Source organism: Microcebus murinus, unplaced genomic scaffold, assembly GCF_040939455.1.
Source record: "Microcebus murinus isolate Inina unplaced genomic scaffold, M.murinus_Inina_mat1.0 scaf080_hap2_Mmur4.0, whole genome shotgun sequence".
Classification (NCBI taxonomy): domain Eukaryota; kingdom Metazoa; phylum Chordata; class Mammalia; order Primates; family Cheirogaleidae; genus Microcebus; species Microcebus murinus.
In genome coordinates this window covers 18977-33521 of record NW_027439026.1, presented here as the reverse complement: position 1 = coordinate 33521, position 14545 = coordinate 18977, and the positions used below count along the sequence as shown (strand labels likewise).

The 14545-nt window shown below is 62.5% G+C and overlaps 4 non-coding genes across 4 annotated transcripts; all 4 read left to right on the top strand.

Annotated features, from left to right (window-relative positions):
• The first annotated feature begins 1680 nt into the window (after positions 1-1680).
• LOC142869475 (5S ribosomal RNA) lies at positions 1681-1799 on the top strand. The gene has a single exon (XR_012918076.1). It is a non-coding gene; the product is annotated as a 5S ribosomal RNA (ribosomal RNA).
• A 3768-nt stretch (positions 1800-5567) lies between these two features.
• LOC142869486 (5S ribosomal RNA) lies at positions 5568-5686 on the top strand. The gene has a single exon (XR_012918087.1). It is a non-coding gene; the product is annotated as a 5S ribosomal RNA (ribosomal RNA).
• A 3795-nt stretch (positions 5687-9481) lies between these two features.
• Positions 9482-9600, top strand: LOC142869480 (5S ribosomal RNA). The gene has a single exon (XR_012918081.1). It is a non-coding gene; the product is annotated as a 5S ribosomal RNA (ribosomal RNA).
• Positions 9601-13362: 3762 nt separating this feature from the next.
• Positions 13363-13481, top strand: LOC142869485 (5S ribosomal RNA). The gene has a single exon (XR_012918086.1). It is a non-coding gene; the product is annotated as a 5S ribosomal RNA (ribosomal RNA).
• Positions 13482-14545: the final 1064 nt, after the last annotated feature.

Here is a 14545-nt window from a genome sequence, read left to right as displayed (position 1 = left end):
TTGGGTAGCAAGAGTCTGAGGTGTCTCTGAGCCCTGTGCCCTGTGGGGGGGGCAGGGGGAGGAGGAGGAGGAGGTGGGAAGGGCCGGGGCCTGCAGTCCTGTTCCCGGGGTGGCACGGCAAGTGGCTTCTTCCACAGGCTGCTTGGCCTGGGCTCCCTGCACCTGGGCCTTTGGAGGACCGGCCCTGTACTTGCCAACACTTCCTGCAGGGACCCAGAGCTGGGAGGTGGCATCTCTCAGCCCTGGGTCGGGCAGAGCCCCAGCGGGCCATGCCCACAACCTCTCTCAGCACCGGTCCCCCAGAAGGCTCCTTTGGGACCAGGATTCTCTTGCGGTGACTCTTTAAGGTCTGGCCCCTGGATGGAGGGGCACCAGGAGTAGAGGAGCAGGAAGGGGAAGGGGGTGGCCATGCGAGGGGACACTTTGAGGCCAAGTCCCAGCTTCAGCCTGATCCTCCTGGGAACCCTGCTCTGAGACAAGGAGCCGGGCTTCGCATTCCCACAGCAGCCAGTCGTGGGCTGAGGACACCTGGGGCGTTGGGAACTCCCTGGCTTCTCCTTGGTTTAACGTCTAGAGCTGCTTGTGAATCGCGCCGCCACACACACCCGAGCGCAGGTGTCTTCCGCACAGACTGCGGGCCTCGCTCTTCTGAATGCCGCTAGCTCGCCACCCACCCACGGGTGAACCTGGTCAGGGTGCTTTCTCTCAGGGGCAGACTCTTTTCCGGGCGGGCTACCGGTGTCTCTGTTTGCTCGTTTCTTGCTTCCATTTCGGGAAAGTCTTCCTTGCTGGGTGTGGAAATCTCCTATGCCTTCCCTCGCCTATTCTGTCAGCTTTCAAATTCTCTTTCAGTTGCCACCCTCACAGATGGATTAGGAAACTCTTTCCGGTGCACTCATTAGTGAAATGACCTCCAGGAAGCTGGAATCCAATATCTAATGGCCGATTTTTAGCGAGTCCACACGCCAGGGTGGTCGGGGTCCAATGCAGCCCCGGCCAGGCCCAGGCCCCTTGGACTGGGCCACAGGAGGACACGGAGGAGGGTCCCGGCCCCCACGAAGCGGTGCCGGCAGTTCTCCACGGGCTTGGGCGTTTTCCAGAGGTAGGAGATGGAGGGGACTGATTTCTTCAGCGCCCCCCAAACCACGCCACCCCACCCCACCCATGGGACACATCCCCAGAGAGAGACGCCCCATACACTGGCTGTGCCCCAGCCCTGGCCCCGGGGAATAGGCGGCAGCCCACCCACAGGGCGAGGGGGGGGGCGCAGCTGAAAGGGGTTGTGGGGGAGGGCGGCCCCTGGCTGGGGTCAAAGGGCGAGCGTCCCGCGGCGTGCGCAGTCAGCGGCAGGCAGCGACGCGCTGGGGGTGGGCAGCGGGTAGGTGAAGGAGGCCGGGCGAGGAGACGAGGGGGGCTGGGAGGGCTCCACCTTGGCGAGTCCAGCCGTGGAGGCGCATCTTGTGTGAGTGTGAGTGAGTGTGAGTGTGTGTGTGTGTGTATAGAGAGACAGCCCCCCGCCCCGCCCCGCCCCGCCCATCACCCCCGTCCCTGGGAGCCCGCGGGACCCGGCCGGCGAACTCAACCGGCCCGGCCCGGCGCGGGGCCTGGGGCGGGAGGCGGCGGCGGGGAAGCCCAGAGAGGCTCGGCTTCTCGAGCGGGGCAGGGGCGCCCTCCGCCGCCGTCTAGGGCCACACCACCCTGAACGCCCCCGATCTCGTCTGGTCTCGGAAGCTAAGCAGGGTCGGGCCTGGTTAGTACTTGGATGGGAGACCGCCTGGGAATACCGGGTGCCACAGGCTGCTGCTTTTTTTTTTTTTTTTTTTTTTTTTTTGCCTCTTGTTCTGTCCCCTTTCTGGGAGCGTGGCGGCGGCCCGCGGTGGGGGTCACCCCCACCCTCAGCGCCCGCCCGCGTTGCCTGGCGCCCCAGCCCGCACCGTGGGGCCTCCTCTTGTCCCAAGCCGCGACACCGCCGCCACGCGGCAGCATGCGTGGCATCTGGACTGTCAGGTCTCAGACCAAAGGTCTGCTCTGTGGGAACCGACACGCTGGAGGAAACCTTGAGAGTCTGAGAGGGGAGGGAGTTCCAGAAGAAGGCCAGGATGTCATTTTGAGGGAGCATGTGACCAGAACTCGTCCCGTTGCTTTTGGGGTTCTATGGGCTACACGCAGGAATCTTTGGTGGTGGCACCTGATGTTGGGGGATCCGGAGTCACACCCAGACCTGCTCCACAGGCCTCCTTTTACTTTTCTCTTCGGATTCATTATTTTTAAAAAGTGTCTCTTACCTCTATGATTGCATTTTCTTTTCTCTCTCTCTTCAAGCAGATGATGGGAGTACAAGTATTCAGGTGACATGTGTTGCCCGTGCCCCCCTCCCCCCTGTGTTCTTTTTTTTTTTTTTTTTTGAGACAGAGTCTCGTTTTGCTGCCCAGGCTAGAGTGAGTGCCATGGCGTCAGCCTAGCTCACAGCAACCTCAATCTCCGGGCTCAAGCAATCCTGCTGCCTCAGCCTCCCGAGTAGTTGGGACTACAGGCATGCACCACCACGCCCGGCTGTGTTTTTCTATATATATTAGTTGGCCAATTAATTTCTTTCTATTTTTAGTAGAGACGGGGTCTCGCTCTTGCTCAGGCTGGTTTCGAACTCCTGACCTGGAGCAATCCGCCCGCCTCGGCCTCCCAGAGAGCTAGGATTACAGGCGTGAGCCACCGCGCCCGGCCCCCCCTGTGTTCTTATTCATATACCTCTCAGGTTGTTCCAGCGTATTGTGGGGGTACCAATGTTAAGGTCGGGTGCCTTGCCCTCTCCAAGCCTCCCCCCTCGGGTCAGAGCTTCAAGTGCGCCCATCCCCCAGTCGGTGCGCACCCACCCCATGCCTAATGGATGTGTATGCCCCTCCCCTCCCCCCACCCGCCCGACACCCACCCGATGAAGGTGATTCCTCTCTGTCCACTTAGGCGTCCATCCGTTCGTACCAATTTGCTGGTGAGCGCGCTCACGTGGTGCTCGTGTGTCCATTCTTGGGATACCTGGCTTACTGGAACGGGTACCAGCTCTGGCCAGGAGAACACGAGAGGCGCCCTCTCACCGCTGCTCCTCACAGCCGAATGGCACTCCGTGGTGTCCACGCGCCACATTTTATTCATGCACTCCTGGATGGATGGGCACTCGGGTCGCTTCCACGTCTTTGCGATTGTGAATTGTGCCCTAACTGTAACCCTAACCCTTACCCAGCCCGTCTCCTCTGCCCCTGCCTGACGCACTCCTCCCCGGCCAGGCCCGTCACTGTCCTGGGCCCCCGCCTGTCCGGCTCCTCCCCGCCCGGCCTGTCACCGTCCTCTGCCCCTGCCTGACATGGTCCTTCCCGCCCGCCCGGCCTCTCACCGTCCTCGGCCCCTGCCTGACCGGCTCCTCCGTCGCCTGGGCCTTCCAAGGGCTTGGTGTGGACGCTGCTTCCAGGAAGCCCTCCAGGAACCCGGCAGCAGGGTGGCCGCAGCAGTCTCCAGCAGCCGTCCCTAAGTCGCTTGAGTGCGGGGGACGTGCCCCCGCTGTGCCGCGGGGGCCCAGCCTGGTGTCTTCCCTGAGGCCCTGGGGCTGCCGGCTGGGCTGCCGCTCCCCACAAGGGGAGAGCCGCGGAGGTGGGGACCGCCTCCTGATGGGGACGTACACGCAGCTCTCCACGTCGGATTCCGGGGCTCTCTGTCCTGCCCGAAGGCCCAGCTGGCCTGCGGGTCCTTAGAGTGGCAAAAACATCCGAAAACTGAGATTGAGGGTCCGGTGGGTGTCTGCACTTTTGTGCTGGGCACCCCAGGGAGGCCCGGGGGCTGGCTGGACAACGTGGTCTGCTGGGCGGGGGGGTTGGAGGAGCAACTGATGCCCTTTGCACTTTGGGTAGCAAGAGTCTGAGGTGTCTCTGAGCCCTGTGCCCTGTGGGGGGGGCAGGGGGAGGAGGAGGAGGAGGTGGGAAGGGCCGGGGCCTGCAGTCCTGTTCCCGGGGTGGCACGGCAAGTGGCTTCTTCCACAGGCTGCTTGGCCTGGGCTCCCTGCACCTGGGCCTTTGGAGGACCGGCCCTGTGCTTGCCAACACTTCCTGCAGGGACCCAGAGCTGGGAGGTGGCATCTCTCAGCCCTGGGTCGGGCAGAGCCCCAGCGGGCCATGCCCACAACCTCTCTCAGCACCGGTCCCCCAGAAGGCTCCTTTGGGACCAGGATTCTCTTGCGGTGACTCTTTAAGGTCTGGCCCCTGGATGGAGGGGCACCAGGAGTAGAGGAGCAGGAAGGGGAAGGGGGTGGCCATGCGAGGGGACACTTTGAGGCCAAGTCCCAGCTTCAGCCTGATCCTCCTGGGAACCCCGCTCTGAGACAAGGAGCCGGGCTTCGCATTCCCACAGCAGCCAGTCGTGGGCTGAGGACACCTGGGGCGTTGGGAACTCCCTGGCTTCTCCTTGGTTTAACGTCTAGAGCTGCTTGTGAATCGCGCCGCCACACACACCCGAGCGCAGGTGTCTTCCGCACAGACTGCGGGCCTCGCTCTTCTGAATGCCGCTAGCTCGCCACCCACCCACGGGTGAACCTGGTCAGGGTGCTTTCTCTCAGGGGCAGACTCTTTTCCGGGCGGGCTACCGGTGTCTCTGTTTGCTCGTTTCTTGCTTCCATTTCGGGAAAGTCTTCCTTGCTGGGTGTGGAAATCTCCTATGCCTTCCCTCGCCTATTCTGTCAGCTTTCAAATTCTCTTTCAGTTGCCACCCTCACAGATGGATTAGGAAACTCTTTCCGGTGCACTCATTAGTGAAATGACCTCCAGGAAGCTGGAATCCAATATCTAATGGCCGATTTTTAGCGAGTCCACACGCCAGGGTGGTCGGGGTCCAATGCAGCCCCGGCCAGGCCCAGGCCCCTTGGACTGGGCCACAGGAGGACACGGAGGAGGGTCCCGGCCCCCACGAAGCGGTGCCGGCAGTTCTCCACGGGCTTGGGCGTTTTCCAGAGGTAGGAGATGGAGGGGACTGATTTCTTCAGCGCCCCCCAAACCACGCCACCCCACCCCACCCATGGGACACATCCCCAGAGAGAGACGCCCCATACACTGGCTGTGCCCCAGCCCTGGCCCCGGGGAATAGGCGGCAGCCCACCCACAGGGCGAGGGGGGGGCGCAGCTGAAAGGGGTTGTGGGGGAGGGCGGCCCCTGGCTGGGGTCAAAGGGCGAGCGTCCCGCGGCGTGCGCAGTCAGCGGCAGGCAGCGACGCGCTGGGGGTGGGCAGCGGGTAGGTGAAGGAGGCCGGGCGAGGAGACGAGGGGGGCTGGGAGGGCTCCACCTTGGCGAGTCCAGCCGTGGAGGCGCATCTTGTGTGAGTGTGAGTGAGTGTGAGTGTGTGTGTGTGTGTAGAGAGAGACAGCCCCCCGCCCCGCCCCGCCCCGCCCATCACCCCCGTCCCTGGGAGCCCGCGGGACCCGGCCGGCGAACTCAACCGGCCCGGCCCGGCGCGGGGCCTGGGGCGGGAGGCGGCGGCGGGGAAGCCCAGAGAGGCTCGGCTTCTCGAGCGGGGCAGGGGCGCCCTCCGCCGCCGTCTAGGGCCACACCACCCTGAACGCCCCCGATCTCGTCTGGTCTCGGAAGCTAAGCAGGGTCGGGCCTGGTTAGTACTTGGATGGGAGACCGCCTGGGAATACCGGGTGCCACAGGCTGCTGCTTTTTTTTTTTTTTTTTTTTTTTTTTTTGCCTCTTGTTCTGTCCCCTTTCTGGGAGCGTGGCGGCGGCCCGCGGTGGGGGTCACCCCCACCCTCAGCGCCCGCCCGCGTTGCCTGGCGCCCCAGCCCGCACCGTGGGGCCTCCTCTTGTCCCAAGCCGCGACACCGCCGCCACGCGGCAGCATGCGTGGCATCTGGACTGTCAGGTCTCAGACCAAAGGTCTGCTCTGTGGGAACCGACACGCTGGAGGAAACCTTGAGAGTCTGAGAGGGGAGGGAGTTCCAGAAGAAGGCCAGGATGTCATTTTGAGGGAGCATGTGACCAGAACTCGTCCCGTTGCTTTTGGGGTTCTATGGGCTACACGCAGGAATCTTTGGTGGTGGCACCTGATGTTGGGGGATCCGGAGTCACACCCAGACCTGCTCCACAGGCCTCCTTTTACTTTTCTCTTCGGATTCATTATTTTTAAAAAGTGTCTCTTACCTCTATGATTGCATTTTCTTTTCTCTCTCTCTTCAAGCAGATGATGGGAGTACAAGTATTCAGGTGACATGTGTTGCCCGTGCCCCCCTCCCCCCTGTGTTCTTTTTTTTTTTTTTTTTTTTTGAGACAGAGTCTCGTTTTGCTGCCCAGGCTAGAGTGAGTGCCATGGCGTCAGCCTAGCTCACAGCAACCTCAATCTCCGGGCTCAAGCAATCCTGCTGCCTCAGCCTCCCGAGTAGTTGGGACTACAGGCATGCACCACCACGCCCGGCTGTGTTTTTCTATATATATTAGTTGGCCAATTAATTTCTTTCTATTTTTAGTAGAGACGGGGTCTCGCTCTTGCTCAGGCTGGTTTCGAACTCCTGACCTGGAGCAATCCGCCCGCCTCGGCCTCCCAGAGAGCTAGGATTACAGGCGTGAGCCACCGCGCCCGGCCCCCCCTGTGTTCTTATTCTTATACCTCTCAGGTTGTTCCAGCGTATTGTGGGGGTACCAATGTTAAGGTCGGGTGCCTTGCCCTCTCCAAGCCTCCCCCCTCGGGTCAGAGCTTCAAGTGCGCCCATCCCCCAGTCGGTGCGCACCCACCCCATGCCTAATGGATGTGTATGCCCCTCCCCTCCCCCCACCCGCCCGACACCCACCCGATGAAGGTGATTCCTCTCTGTCCACTTAGGCGTCCATCCGTTCGTACCAATTTGCTGGTGAGCGCGCTCACGTGGTGCTCGTGTGTCCATTCTTGGGATACCTGGCTTACTGGAACGGGTACCAGCTCTGGCCAGGAGAACACGAGAGGCGCCCTCTCACCGCTGCTCCTCACAGCCGAATGGCACTCCGTGGTGTCCACGCGCCACATTTTATTCATGCACTCCTGGATGGATGGGCACTCGGGTCGCTTCCACGTCTTTGCGATTGTGAATTGTGCCCTAACTGTAACCCTAACCCTTACCCAGCCCGTCTCCTCTGCCCCTGCCTGACGCACTCCTCCCCGGCCAGGCCCGTCACTGTCCTGGGCCCCCGACTGACCGGCTCCTCCCCGCCCGGCCTGTCACCGTCCTCTGCCCCTGCCTGACATGCTCCTTCCCGCCCACCCGGCCTCTCACCGTCCTCGGCCCCTGCCTGACCGGCTCCTCCGTCGCCTGGGCCTTCCAAGGGCTTGGTGTGGACGCTGCTTCCAGGAAGCCCTCCAGGAACCCGGCAGCAGGGTGGCCGCAGCAGTCTCCAGCAGCCGTCCCTAAGTCGCTTGAGTGCGGGGGACGTGCCCCCGCTGTGCCGCGGGGGCCCAGCCTGGTGTCTTCCCTGAGGCCCTGGGGCTGCCGGCTGGGCTGCCGCTCCCCACAAGGGGAGAGCCGCGGAGGTGGGGACCGCCTCCTGATGGGGACGTACACGCAGCTCTCCACGTCGGATTCCGGGGCTCTCTGTCCTGCCCGAAGGCCCAGCTGGCCTGCGGGTCCTTAGAGTGGCAAAAACATCCGAAAACTGAGATTGAGGGTCCGGTGGGTGTCTGCACTTTTGTGCTGGGCACCCCAGGGAGGCCCGGGGGCTGGCTGGACAACGTGGTCTGCTGGGCGGGGGGGTTGGAGGAGCAACTGATGCCCTTTGCACTTTGGGTAGGAAGAGTCTGAGGTGTCTCTGAGCCCTGTGCCCTGGGGGGGGGGGCGGGGGGGAGGAGGAGGAGGAGGAGGAGGAGGAGGTGGGAAGGGCCGGGGCCTGCAGTCCTGTTCCCGGCGTGGCACGGCAAGTGGCTTCTTCCACAGGCTGCTTGGCCTGGGCTCCCTGCACCTGGGCCTTTGGAGGACCGGCCCTGTGCTTGCCAACACTTCCTGCAGGGACCCAGAGCTGGGAGGTGGCATCTCTCAGCCCTGGGTCGGGCAGAGCCCCAGCGGGCCATGCCCACAACCTCTCTCAGCACCGGTCCCCCAGAAGGCTCCTTTGGGACCAGGATTCTCTTGCGGTGACTCTTTAAGGTCTGGCCCCTGGATGGAGGGGCACCAGGAGTAGAGGAGCAGGAAGGGGAAGGGGGTGGCCATGCGAGGGGACACTTTGAGGCCAAGTCCCAGCTTCAGCCTGATCCTCCTGGGAACCCCGCTCTGAGACAAGGAGCCGGGCTTCGCATTCCCACAGCAGCCAGTCGTGGGCTGAGGACACCTGGGGCGTTGGGAACTCCCTGGCTTCTCCTTGGTTTAACGTCTAGAGCTGCTTGTGAATCGCGCCGCCACACACACCCGAGCGCAGGTGTCTTCCGCACAGACTGCGGGCCTCGCTCTTCTGAATGCCGCTAGCTCGCCACCCACCCACGGGTGAACCTGGTCAGGGTGCTTTCTCTCAGGGGCAGACTCTTTTCCGGGCGGGCTACCGGTGTCTCTGTTTGCTCGTTTCTTTCTTCCATTTCGGGAAAGTCTTCCTTGCTGGGTGTGGAAATCTCCTATGCCTTCCCTCACCTATTCTGTCAGCTTTCAAATTCTCTTTCAGTTGCCACCCTCACAGATGGATTAGGAAACTCTTTCCGGTGCACTCATTAGTGAAATGACCTCCAGGAAGCTGGAATCCAATATCTAATGGCCGATTTTTAGCGAGTCCACACGCCAGGGTGGTCGGGGTCCAATGCAGCCCCGGCCAGGCCCAGGCCCCTTGGACTGGGCCACAGGAGGACACGGAGGAGGGTCCCGGCCCCCACGAAGCGGTGCCGGCAGTTCTCCACGGGCTTGGGCGTTTTCCAGAGGTAGGAGATGGAGGGGACTGATTTCTTCAGCGCCCCCCAAACCACGCCACCCCATCCCACCCATGGGACACATCCCCAGAGAGAGACGCCCCATACACTGGCTGTGCCCCAGCCCTGGCCCGGGGGAATAGGCGGCAGCCCACCCACAGGGCGAGGGGGGGGGCACAGCTGAAAGGGGTTGTGGGGGAGGGCGGCCCCTGGCTGGGGTCAAAGGGCGAGCGTCCCGCGCGTGCGCAGTCAGCGGCAGGCAGCGACGCCCTGGGGGTGGGCAGCGGGTAGGTGAAGGAGGCCGGGCGAGGAGACGAGGGGGGCTGGGAGGGCTCCACCTTGGCGAGTCCAGCCGTGGAGGCGCATCTTGTGTGAGTGTGAGTGAGTGTGAGTGTGTGTGTGTGTGTGTGTATAGAGAGACAGCCCCCCGCCCCGCCCCGCCCCGCCCCGCCCATCACCCCCGTCCCTGGGAGCCCGCGGGACCCGGCCGGCGAACTCAACCGGCCCGGCCCGGCGCGGGGCCTGGGGCGGGAGGCGGCGGCGGGGAAGCCCAGAGAGGCTCGGCTTCTTGAGCGGGGCAGGGGCGCCCTCCGCCGCCGTCTAGGGCCACACCACCCTGAACGCCCCCGATCTCCTCTGGTCTCGGAAGCTAAGCAGGGTCGGGCCTGGTTAGTACTTGGATGGGAGACCGCCTGGGAATACCGGGTGCCACAGGCTGCTGCTTTTTTTTTTTTTTTTTTTTGCCTCTTTTCTGTCCCCTTTCTGGGAGCGTGGCGGCGGCCCGGGGTGGGGGTCACCCCCACCCTCAGCGCTCGCCCGCGGTGCCTGGCGCCCCAGCCCGCACCGTGGGGCCTCCTCTTGTCCCAAGCCGCGACACCGCCGCCACGCGGCAGCATGCGTGGCATCTGGACTGTCAGGTCTCAGACCAAAGGTCTGCTCTGTGGGAACCGACACGCTGGAGGAAACCTTGAGAGTCTGAGAGGGGAGGGAGTTCCAGAAGAAGGCCAGGATGTCATTTTGAGGGAGTATGTGACCAGAACTCGTCCCGTTGCTTTTGGGGTTCTATGGGCTACACGCAGAAATCTTTGGTGGTGGCACCTGATGTTGGGGGATCCGGAGTCACACCCAGACCTGCTCCACAGGCCTCCTTTTACTTTTCTCTTCGGATTCATTATTTTTAAAAAGTGTCTCTTACCTCTATGATTGCATTTTCTTTTCTCTCTCTCTTCAAGCAGATGATGGGAGTACAAGTATTCAGGTGACATGTGTTGCCCGTGCCCCCCTCCCCCCTGTGTTCTTTTTTTTTTTTTTTTTTTGAGACAGAGTCTCGTTTTGCTGCCCAGGCTAGAGTGAGTGCCATGGCGTCAGCCTAGCTCACAGCAACCTCAATCTCCGGGCTCAAGCAATCCTGCTGCCTCAGCCTCCCGAGTAGTTGGGACTACAGGCATGCACCACCACGCCCGGCTGTGTTTTTCTATATATATTAGTTGGCCAATTAATTTCTTTCTATTTTTAGTAGAGACGGGGTCTCGCTCTTGCTCAGGCTGGTTTCGAACTCCTGACCTGGAGCAATCCGCCCGCCTCGGCCTCCCAGAGAGCTAGGATTACAGGCGTGAGCCACCGCGCCCGGCCCCCCCTGTGTTCTTATTCATATACCTCTCAGGTTGTTCCAGCGTATTGTGGGGGTACCAATGTTAAGGTCGGGTGCCTTGCCCTCTCCAAGCCTCCCCCCTCGGGTCAGAGCTTCAAGTGCGCCCATCCCCCAGTCGGTGCGCACCCACCCCATGCCTAATGGATGTGTATGCCCCTCCCCTCCCCCCACCCGCCCGACACCCACCCGATGAAGGTGATTCCTCTCTGTCCACTTAGGCGTCCATCCGTTCGTACCAATTTGCTGGTGAGCGCGCTCACGTGGTGCTCGTGTGTCCATTCTTGGGATACCTGGCTTACTGGAACGGGTACCAGCTCTGGCCAGGAGAACACGAGAGGCGCCCTCTCACCGCTGCTCCTCACAGCCGAATGGCACTCCGTGGTGTCCACGCGCCACATTTTATTCATGCACTCCTGGATGGATGGGCACTCGGGTCGCTTCCACGTCTTTGCGATTGTGAATTGTGCCCTAACTGTAACCCTAACCCTTACCCAGCCCGTCTCCTCTGCCCCTGCCTGACGCACTCCTCCCCGGCCAGGCCCGTCACTGTCCTGGGCCCCCGCCTGTCCGGCTCCTCCCCGCCCGGCCTGTCACCGTCCTCTGCCCCTGCCTGACATGGTCCTTCCCGCCCGCCCGGCCTCTCACCGTCCTCGGCCCCTGCCTGACCGGCTCCTCCGTCGCCTGGGCCTTCCAAGGGCTTGGTGTGGACGCTGCTTCCAGGAAGCCCTCCAGGAACCCGGCAGCAGGGTGGCCGCAGCAGTCTCCAGCAGCCGTCCCTAAGTCGCTTGAGTGCGGGGGACGTGCCCCCGCTGTGCCGCGGGGGCCCAGCCTGGTGTCTTCCCTGAGGCCCTGGGGCTGCCGGCTGGGCTGCCGCTCCCCACAAGGGGAGAGCCGCGGAGGTGGGGACCGCCTCCTGATGGGGACGTACACGCAGCTCTCCACGTCGGATTCCGGGGCTCTCTGTCCTGCCCGAAGGCCCAGCTGGCCTGCGGGTCCTTAGAGTGGCAAAAACATCCGAAAACTGAGATTGAGGGTCCGGTGGGTGTCTGCACTTTTGTGCTGGGCACCCCAGGGAGGCCCGGGGGCTGGCTGGACAACGTGGTCTGCTGGGCGGGGGGGTTGGAGGAGCAACTGATGCCCTTTGCACTTTGGGTAGCAAGAGTCTGAGGTGTCTCTGAGCCCTGTGCCCTGTGGGGGGGGCAGGGGGAGGAGGAGGAGGAGGTGGGAAGGGCCGGGGCCTGCAGTCCTGTTCCCGGGGTGGCACGGCAAGTGGCTTCTTCCACAGGCTGCTTGGCCTGGGCTCCCTGCACCTGGGCCTTTGGAGGACCGGCCCTGTGCTTGCCAACACTTCCTGCAGGGACCCAGAGCTGGGAGGTGGCATCTCTCAGCCCTGGGTCGGGCAGAGCCCCAGCGGGCCATGCCCACAACCTCTCTCAGCACCGGTCCCCCAGAAGGCTCCTTTGGGACCAGGATTCTCTTGCGGTGACTCTTTAAGGTCTGGCCCCTGGATGGAGGGGCACCAGGAGTAGAGGAGCAGGAAGGGGAAGGGGGTGGCCATGCGAGGGGACACTTTGAGGCCAAGTCCCAGCTTCAGCCTGATCCTCCTGGGAACCCCGCTCTGAGACAAGGAGCCGGGCTTCGCATTCCCACAGCAGCCAGTCGTGGGCTGAGGACACCTGGGGCGTTGGGAACTCCCTGGCTTCTCCTTGGTTTAACGTCTAGAGCTGCTTGTGAATCGCGCCGCCACACACACCCGAGCGCAGGTGTCTTCCGCACAGACTGCGGGCCTCGCTCTTCTGAATGCCGCTAGCTCGCCACCCACCCACGGGTGAACCTGGTCAGGGTGCTTTCTCTCAGGGGCAGACTCTTTTCCGGGCGGGCTACCGGTGTCTCTGTTTGCTCGTTTCTTGCTTCCATTTCGGGAAAGTCTTCCTTGCTGGGTGTGGAAATCTCCTATGCCTTCCCTCGCCTATTCTGTCAGCTTTCAAATTCTCTTTCAGTTGCCACCCTCACAGATGGATTAGGAAACTCTTTCCGGTGCACTCATTAGTGAAATGACCTCCAGGAAGCTGGAATCCAATATCTAATGGCCGATTTTTAGCGAGTCCACACGCCAGGGTGGTCGGGGTCCAATGCAGCCCCGGCCAGGCCCAGGCCCCTTGGACTGGGCCACAGGAGGACACGGAGGAGGGTCCCGGCCCCCACGAAGCGGTGCCGGCAGTTCTCCACGGGCTTGGGCGTTTTCCAGAGGTAGGAGATGGAGGGGACTGATTTCTTCAGCGCCCCCCAAACCACGCCACCCCACCCCACCCATGGGACACATCCCCAGAGAGAGACGCCCCATACACTGGCTGTGCCCCAGCCCTGGCCCCGGGGAATAGGCGGCAGCCCACCCACAGGGCGAGGGGGGGGGCGCAGCTGAAAGGGGTTGTGGGGGAGGGCGGCCCCTGGCTGGGGTCAAAGGGCGAGCGTCCCGCGGCGTGCGCAGTCAGCGGCAGGCAGCGACGCGCTGGAGGTGGGCAGCGGGTAGGTGAAGGAGGCCGGGCGAGGAGACGAGGGGGGCTGGGAGGGCTCCACCTTGGCGAGTCCAGCCGTGGAGGCGCATCTTGTGTGAGTGTGAGTGAGTGTGAGTGTGTGTGTGTGTGTAGAGAGAGACAGCCCCCCGCCCCGCCCCGCCCCGCCCATCACCCCCGTCCCTGGGAGCCCGCGGGACCCGGCCGGCGAACTCAACCGGCCCGGCCCGGCGCGGGGCCTGGGGCGGGAGGCGGCGGCGGGGAAGCCCAGAGAGGCTCGGCTTCTCGAGCGGGGCAGGGGCGCCCTCCGCCGCCGTCTAGGGCCACACCACCCTGAACGCCCCCGATCTCGTCTGGTCTCGGAAGCTAAGCAGGGTCGGGCCTGGTTAGTACTTGGATGGGAGACCGCCTGGGAATACCGGGTGCCACAGGCTGCTGCTTTTTTTTTTTTTTTTTTTTTTTTTTTTGCCTCTTGTTCTGTCCCCTTTCTGGGAGCGTGGCGGCGGCCCGCGGTGGGGTTCACCCCCACCCTCAGCGCCCGCCCGCGTTGCCTGGCGCCCCAGCCCGCACCGTGGGGCCTCCTCTTGTCCCAAGCCGCGACACCGCCGCCACGCGGCAGCATGCGTGGCATCTGGACTGTCAGGTCTCAGACCAAAGGTCTGCTCTGTGGGAACCGACACGCTGGAGGAAACCTTGAGAGTCTGAGAGGGGAGGGAGTTCCAGAAGAAGGCCAGGATGTCATTTTGAGGGAGCATGTGACCAGAACTCGTCCCGTTGCTTTTGGGGTTCTATGGGCTACACGCAGGAATCTTTGGTGGTGGCACCTGATGTTGGGGGATCCGGAGTCACACCCAGACCTGCTCCACAGGCCTCCTTTTACTTTTCTCTTCGGATTCATTATTTTTAAAAAGTGTCTCTTACCTCTATGATTGCATTTTCTTTTCTCTCTCTCTTCAAGCAGATGATGGGAGTACAAGTATTCAGGTGACATGTGTTGCCCGTGCCCCCCTCCCCCCTGTGTTCTTTTTTTTTTTTTTTTTTTTTGAGACAGAGTCTCGTTTTGCTGCCCAGGCTAGAGTGAGTGCCATGGCGTCAGCCTAGCTCACAGCAACCTCAATCTCCGGGCTCAAGCAATCCTGCTGCCTCAGCCTCCCGAGTAGTTGGGACTACAGGCATGCACCACCACGCCCGGCTGTGTTTTTCTATATATATTAGTTGGCCAATTAATTTCTTTCTATTTTTAGTAGAGACGGGGTCTCGCTCTTGCTCAGGCTGGTTTCGAACTCCTGACCTGGAGCAATCCGCCCGCCTCGGCCTCCCAGAGAGCTAGGATTACAGGCGTGAGCCACCGCGCCCGGCCCCCCCTGTGTTCTTATTCTTATACCTCTCAGGTTGTTCCAGCGTATTGTGGGGGTACCAATGTTAAGGTCGGGTGCCTTGCCCTCTCCAAGCCTCCCCCCTCGGGTCAGAGCTTCAAGTGCGCCCATCCCCCAGTCGG